Below are 6,065 nucleotides of genomic sequence, written 5' to 3'. Positions count from 1 at the left end.
GAGTCCTCTTCATCTAATCCCGGCATATTGAAGCAAGATTTCGAAGAGATGAATCGACGCGTTGAAGACATTCGAGATCTCGGTAATAGGCGTTTACAAATTCTGGAAGAAAGAAACGCCGAAGACAAAAAGTTTGTCGCGATACAAGAATCGAGCTAAATGGAGAAAGAAATCGATTTTTTGTCTAAACCCATCGACCATCTCACCGGCGACGCGTTGATCCTAGCGCAAATGCATCGGCAACAAATCCGTTAAAAAATACGGACTCTAGATTATTAGTTTTTTTTCAGTTTTTTTTTTTTTTAATTTTTGCATTGTATTTTTTTTTTTATTTCTTATTTCAGTTTTTATTTATTTTAACAATGTAATCTTTTTATTTAATGAAATTTTATTAGTTTTAATTAAAAAAATTATTGGTTAATGATTGACTGGGCATTATTGAGCATTATCCCCACTACGTCCATTTGTGAAAAACGCCCCATAATGCCCCTTTGTTACTGGGATGACACGTGTCACACAATGCCCATGGGTAGGATCCTCTCCACTACGCATGGTCTTATAGAGGGAATTCTAGTTTTAAATATATACATAGGGGTAAACAGTTGAATACTTTCTTAACATTCATTGCACATAATACAATCAAGGTACTAGGTCATAGAGGTCCATATATATCTACAATGAACCCAAACACTAGGTAAAGGTGCAACTAAAGACATCGTCATACATTGCCTACACTAGGTGTACATATCCCTAATGTTATAAGTGGGTGATTCAATTATTAGAATCAAACTTGGTCTCGATTTATCTCTACTTAAACAGTAAAAACACGTTTAGTGTAGCATGGTATTGAAAATCAAAGCACACGGTAGAAGAACTGAAACATAATAAAAAAAAAGAAAGGTAAAATCGATGCAACCATTCCACATCTTCATTTCCCACTTTTGTAGCCTCTTCCAATCGAATGATCTGTAATCAGCCTTCAATGTCTCTCTACTTTACTCTCTTAATACTCTTTTTTGATGCAACAAATACAAGACCAACAATAGTGAGTAGTCTGGTTAGGTAAAAGGCTTGGAGGGTTCCGGTTTGCCTAACGCAGGTCGTGGGCTGAAGGGCGTTCAGCCTCGGAAGCAAGAACAGTCAAGTTGTGTGTGTTGAATGTGAAGAAAGGAGACTTGTATAAAACAAGTGCTCGAGAAGAAAGATCTGTAGGATTGGTTTTGACACCGTTCGATTGCGTAACGAACGTTCGACGTGCGGAATCCATGAACGTGCGTGACCGAACACACAATAACGTACACTAATCGGTGATTCTATTTATGATGTGACGAATACAAGCTCCGTGAATCACGTTTTGCCACTTTCTCTCTCTAGTTTCTCTCTCTAAGCACCTAGCTCTCCAAGCTCTAATGTGGCAAAAGTTCTAAATCTAAACCCTAAGGCTCCTATTTATAGGCACAAGATTATAAGGGATTTCCCCTTATTTACAATAATGCCACCTTTCCTATTGCTTACAAATTACAATATAAAGCCTATTTTACTTCTATTTCAGCTACGGTTCCGATTGACGAAGGCGATAGACATTCTGCACTAACAGACTCCCCCTTGGATATTGCCGCAGTCAATCTGTAGTCAAACTCGTAGCAACTTGACTTTCTCTCTCTCTCTGAGTCTTCTTGAAGGTTTGACGGTTTCAGCAACCATAGACTCCCTCTTTCTCAAACAAAATCCCCGTGGATCTGTTTACGAGCTTCCATTGCTCCCCCTCTCGCTTAGACTCTTTTTCTTCAGGCTCCCCCTTTCGTCAAGCTTCCGTGCTTTTGGGATCGACACCTAGATTTCCAGATACAAGCTCTTCCAGGAACGATACCTGGCTCCTTACACGCTTCCGTTTGCGTTGAGCTCGTCTTCAGATTCCCCCTTAGACTCAGCTGTCGGGATCGTAGTCTGGCTTTCACCGTTTCACAAGTTCAGGATCAATTCCTGGCTTTGTTCTGCATCTGCTCAGGATTTGAAACCTAGTTAACCTGCACATCCTCTACCTCAACATAAGTTTCACAAATTTATAACAGTTAGATTTAAGAAACTTACTGGTAGAAATCATTAATTCATCAATCTGTATAGTTACATCAAGTTCAAATAAATGACCTTGATTAACTAAGCACACAACCTTTCAAAACATTTGTATATGACATTCAAAGTTTTCAACATATTTTCCCAAACTTGTTCATCATGTTTAGCACTCGAATTTTGAATATCAGCTCTTCAAAATCAGCTGTCGAAAATCTTTTTGATTTTTCAAAAATTTTATTCTAAAACACTCCGAAAATCTTTTTGGATTTTTGTTTTTGAATGAAATACAGTAAACAAATATATACAGATAATATTTTTGTGAGTTTGTGTAAGAGGATCATATCAGTTCATGAGACAAATCACTAGCACCGTTAAGCTTTAATGATTTTAAGTTCTAAACGATTCACGTAGATTGATGATATAGTTGTCCTCTTAAATTTTCACACAATTTTCAATCTATTCAGGATACGATTTAGATGTTTTATGAACTTAGCTCATTCATGTGTCCCACCTCTTGAATATACTTCCGTATCCAGAATCTCAATATTCAGTCTTACAGGTGAGTATACTATAATGATATCTGTACATAATTTAGGGGTTAAATGCGAGAACTGAGGGATCTCAGGTCGATACTTCCGTATGCGCAGAGAGATATCAGTTTCGACTTTGCAGTATGTCCCCTTTAGAGGATCTTTTCAGCTACAACAGATGATTATCAATTTTATTGTCTAATCAGCTGAGGGCTTTATGCTATGTTTCAAGCATTTAAAGCAAAGTATTAGCCAAGGACTAGGTCAAAACTACCGTTCAGCAGAAGTCCCGGAATAATACCCCAGACATCATTGAGTATAAAAACCTAGTATATCAGAATACGAGACCTTTCAAACGAGATTTCAGGGGTTACCTATATATCCAAGTAGTGTTCCCCATGAATTTCGCAAGTTTGAAATATTAAGTTTATATCCCGAATAAATCTACTAAATGTGCAAAAACCTATCGACACATCATCAGTGAGACCGTTTATCACATTTGACAATTCATTTCTTTAGCGTGATGTGATAGTCCACTGATGTACTATCATTTCCTCTTTTATCAACAAAACTCATTTTTGCTTTTTCAATGTTTTTGGCATTTTCAAATTTTCTAATTTTTTTTTAAAATTTTTCTCCCCCTAAAATCAAAATATGTTTCAATTTTGATTTTCAAGGAAAATTTGAAAACTGTACAAATAAAATGACAAACTGATATCGAATTACTTCAATTCGCCATTCATTGGCATAAACAATCAGAACTCCCCCTGACAACAAACTATTTTCCCATTTAGATTTCAAAACACTTAAGTTTGTTTTAATCAAAATGGTTTTTCTGGAAAATTTGTTTTGTGTGTCATTTCACAAATTCGGGGTTCTTTCATCACATTGTTTTACTTTAATCACTTGATAGATTTAACAATTTCAATTTTAAATCTCAAACATCACTTGTAGAAAATCAAGTACAAATTAATGTCCGTGATTTACCACATGTAAGACGAAAAATCACCAAAGTGAAATTTCTCAAGAAATATGCCGATTCATGTTCCACGCTTACCAACCTGGGAACTCCGGCAAGTCAGGATTTTTCATTTGTAAAGATCCACCCAAGCCTGACCAGCCTTGGGTGTTTTTGACAATTTTTCCTCAAAACTTGGCTCTTCTGGTTTTGACGAACCAGAATCATTGCCTGAATGTGGCTTGTCTGACTTTGATGAGTCAGATTCATTGCCAACACGTGGCTCCTTTGTTTCCGAAGAAACAAATTCCTTGCCACCAAATTTTACCTTCTTCTTTATCTCCTCTTTTGTCCTCAAATTTGCATCTGACGAATTCGGTTTACTTGACTTTGTTGTCGAGTGAAGCGATTCATCAGTACCCTTATTCTTACCAACAGAAGAACCCGGGGACAAAATCCTTTCGAGATATTCTCTCGCCTTCTTTCTTTTCTTCCGCAGTCTGTCTTTTTGCCCCTGAGAAAGCTTTACTTTTGTTTCCTGAACTTTAGGTTCTTGAACCTTCTGTTCTTTGGGCTTGATGTTGACTGGTTTCTTTACTATTCTCTGAGATTCAACCCTCGATCTTCCCATCGATCTCCTCGGGCAATCTCTGGCAATGTGTCCTCTGATTTGACAGTTATAGCATCTTCTTGTTTCAAATCTCTGGCTTTGGCAGTTAACAGCAATGTGTCCTTGATAGCCACAAGAGTAACACACTCTTTTATCATACCTCTTCTCTCTTTCATATCGTATACCATTTTCATACAACACGCTTAGATCATAGCATTGAGTTGCCTTGTGGTAGTCATTTCTCTTCTTGTATCCTTGATTTGGCATTTGAGCACTGTGGTCAAATCTGCACCACTTATTACCAACACTTTGTGAGTTTTCATTTTTAAATTTTTGTGATTTTTGAAAATGATTGGATGACTTATCTGATGAGCTTTTATTTTCCTTTTTAGAATTTTTCAAATTTTTATCTTTTTGTTTCTGTTCTGCATTCTTCTTAACAGGTTTTTGCTTTGAGCATTCACCTATTTCAGTAGATTGCAAAACAGTATTTTGAAATTTTTCTTGTAAATCTAAAATTTTTTTTCTTTTCTTTTCTTTTTCATCATCAGATATTTCAACACAATCTTCAATTTTGACTTTGTCAAAATTTGTGACATTGTCACTTATTGGAACAGAATTGATTGGTTTTGGACAGGGAAAATTCAATCTATCTGATGAAGTCACAAAACCCTTCAATTTCTTTTCAAGTTCATCAATCTTGTTTCTTGAATTCTCAGCTTCATTTTCAAGCTGAGATATTCTTTCAAGATGAGACTTGATAGATTTTTCATTTTCAAATTTAAGATTTTCAAGCACAGATTTTTCATTTTCCAAAACTTTTAATTGTTCTTGAAATCTTGTTTCATTTTCTTTCAAATTCTTGTTCTCCATTTTTATCCAGAAATCTTCATTTTCTGAAGATTTTCTTTTGCATTCAAAGTCTTTTTCTTTTTCTTTCAAAATTTTGTTTTCAGATGTTAAACTGTTCAAATCGTTTAACAGTTTATCATTCTCAGATTTCAGCTTTTCACAGTTCAAGCGTAACTCCAGAATCTGTTCATCATCGATTTCTTTGCTATCATCAGCACACTCTTTATCAGTTTTATCTGCTTCAGTTTCGACTTTTCCTAAGGCTTCCTTTTTCAAATCTTCAACTATCTTTTTCATCCTTTCTTTTGTTCTCTTCTTCAATTCTACCACCTTCGGTAGACTTGCTAAACAAACTTCTCTTATCTTTTTCTCCAAATCCGGCAAATACTCTTTATCAGATAATCTTCGTGTGTTGAAAGTAGCTTCTCTTGGAAGCAAATTTATTACTGCTTCAAAATTCACCTTTGATGGATCAACAACTGGATTATCCCATGGATCCATGTAACATTCCAAAACGTCATTCCATCTTTCGACTTTCTTGGCTTCTTTGAATGGTTCATTGAGTTTTCTGATTTCCCATCTTGCATAGTCTGCTTTCCACCATCTATCAGGATCAACATCAGCCATGTCCTTATATTCGTGAATTACCTTGTAAATTGCCTCGTGTCACCTGCAAACCAACAATCAAACAATCAGTTTAAACTGAACTGAATACGTGAAATTGTGTTTGTGAAGCCAATCTAAGATTCGTTGTCAACAGTTGACAAACTCGTTTCACTGTTGTTCAAGTTAAGATCACTGAATGAATGGGCCAAATCGACTGAACCACGATATATGGGCTTTGAATGATTTTTACTCTATACACCAACTCTTAATTTGGGTCGTAACTTGTTCTCAAAGGAATGAAAACATAAACACATGCAAGCCTATTAATCTCGTGGATAGCAAACAAATCACATGCAACTTTCAATGGTGGCCGACAATGATTGTATTTTAAAACAAACTGTGATTGAGCCTCACTTTGGCATTCAAATCCACCAAA

This window comes from Helianthus annuus, chromosome 2 (genome assembly GCF_002127325.2).
Source record: "Helianthus annuus cultivar XRQ/B chromosome 2, HanXRQr2.0-SUNRISE, whole genome shotgun sequence".
In the NCBI taxonomy this organism is placed as follows: Eukaryota; Viridiplantae; Streptophyta; class Magnoliopsida; order Asterales; family Asteraceae; genus Helianthus; species Helianthus annuus.
This window is presented reverse-complemented; position numbering follows the sequence as displayed.